Source organism: Bombus fervidus, unplaced genomic scaffold (assembly GCF_041682495.2).
Source record: "Bombus fervidus isolate BK054 unplaced genomic scaffold, iyBomFerv1 scaffold0037, whole genome shotgun sequence".
NCBI classification, from domain to species: Eukaryota; Metazoa; Arthropoda; class Insecta; order Hymenoptera; family Apidae; genus Bombus; species Bombus fervidus.
Genome location: NW_027212600.1, coordinates 73,194 through 75,000, shown reverse-complemented (window position 1 = coordinate 75,000; position 1,807 = coordinate 73,194). Strand labels below are relative to the sequence as shown.

Genomic DNA, 1,807 nt, shown 5'->3' with positions numbered 1-1,807 from the left:
TTCCGTCGCTAGAGTTTTTCAAACTCTGCTTCTGGATATCGGGAAGAAACGACCGCGCGAGGCCGATGGCTGCGAGTCCCATCGAATTTTTTTTAAACGCACGCACACACATACACCTGAACGGAGATGCGTTCCTCTTCGTCGCGATTTTTCGCGCTTTAGTCGTCGTTGTCGCCATCCGTTCGGAGGGGACCGCCGGCCGTCTCTCTATCCTCGTTGTCGAGAGTCTAATGCCTCGTTCCGTCGCTAGAGTTTTTCAAACTCTGCTTCTGGCTATCGGGAAGAAACGACCGCGCGAGGAAGAGGAAGGACGACCGTGCGCGTCCCTTTCGAATTTTTTTTTATTTTTACCTGAGCGACCAAAGTGGATTCAGAGGGGACCGCCGGCCGTCTCTCTATCCTCGTTGTCGCGAGTCTAATGCCTCGTTCCGTCGCTAGAGTTTTTCAAACTCTGCTTCTGGCTATCGGGAAGAATAGACCGCGCGCGAGGAAGAGGAACGACGACCGTGCGCGTCCCATCGATTTTTTTTATTTTTACCTGAACCACCGAAGTCGATTCAGAGGGGACCGCCGGCCGTGTCTGTATCCTCGTTGTCGAGAGTCTAATGCCTCGTTCCGTCGCTAGAGTTTTTCAAACTCTGCTTCTGGCTATCGGGAAGAAACGACCGCGCGAGGAAGACTACGACCGTGCGCGTCCCATCGATTTTTTTTACCCGAACGATGGAGATGCATATCGGCTGTTTGCTTCGAATAACTGGACGAGAGGAACGAACATATATATATATCATGGGCTAGCCACCGTGCGCTTTCTTCGCGAGATCGTGTGCTGTACAGAGGATTCAGAATCGGGTGTTATATCCCCGTCGTTTCCTGACGAACGGAGCTTCGATCTCGTTGGTTGTTATATATTATAATGCACTTTACGCCCGGTCGGCGGGCTGCGTGTGTCGTCGCGCAGTCCGTCCGATTTCGTTTTCGAACGTATTTTCGTGTCGTCAATCATATGGCGACTTCCGCGCGTTCGATTCCCGTTGGTCGGACGTTTGTCGGATATCGGCTTCTTTCGAACCGAGAATAAGAGTACAAAAACCTGAGTACACAAACAAAAATCCATGCATAAACGATTACCCTGAACGGTGGATCACTTGGCTCGTGGGTCGATGAAGAACGCAGCTAATTGCGCGTCAACGTGTGAACTGCAGGACACATGAACATCGACATTTCGAACGCACATTGCGGTCCACGGATACAATTCCTGGACCACGCCTGGCTGAGGGTTGCTCACGTAAACCTAAGACTGCTTGCGTTGCGTATCGTTGCTCTCGGTCCGTCTCTCTCTGTTCTTTCTTGCCTCGTCGACAGCCCGCCGTCGTTCGTTTTATCTTTAAACGAACGTTTCTGAGTCGGAGGACGAGCGCCAAGCAAAAGAATACGAATTAAAGAGCGGTCGAGGGCTCGTACGCGACGTACGAGCGATTGTTGGACGTTCGTCGGCGTTCGTCGCTGGATCGTGTGGAGACCGGCGTACGCATGCTCTCGATACAAATATATATGAAAAATCTATCGCGTTCACGGGAGACTCGCAAAACTACCTCCGTCTCTTCTCTGTCCCTTCTTGGCTTGACAACCCGCCGTCGTTCGTGTTTTACGAACGTTTCTGAGTCGGACGAAGCGCAAGAAGAAGGATACGAATTAAAAGAGCGCGGAGAGAACCGTCGTCGTCGACGCGGTTATCGAGATACACAGAGCGAGTTTTCTTCGTGGCCGATTTTTTTTTTCTTTTTGTATCAGCCTCTGCTACGTTTTG

General features: G+C 51.3%; 1 non-coding gene across 1 annotated transcript; it reads left to right on the top strand.

Moving 5' to 3' along the window:
* The first annotated feature begins 1,125 nt into the window (after nt 1-1,125).
* LOC139997195 (5.8S ribosomal RNA) lies at nt 1,126-1,280 on the top strand. The gene has a single exon (XR_011802629.1). It is a non-coding gene; the product is annotated as a 5.8S ribosomal RNA (ribosomal RNA).
* Nucleotides 1,281-1,807: the final 527 nt, after the last annotated feature.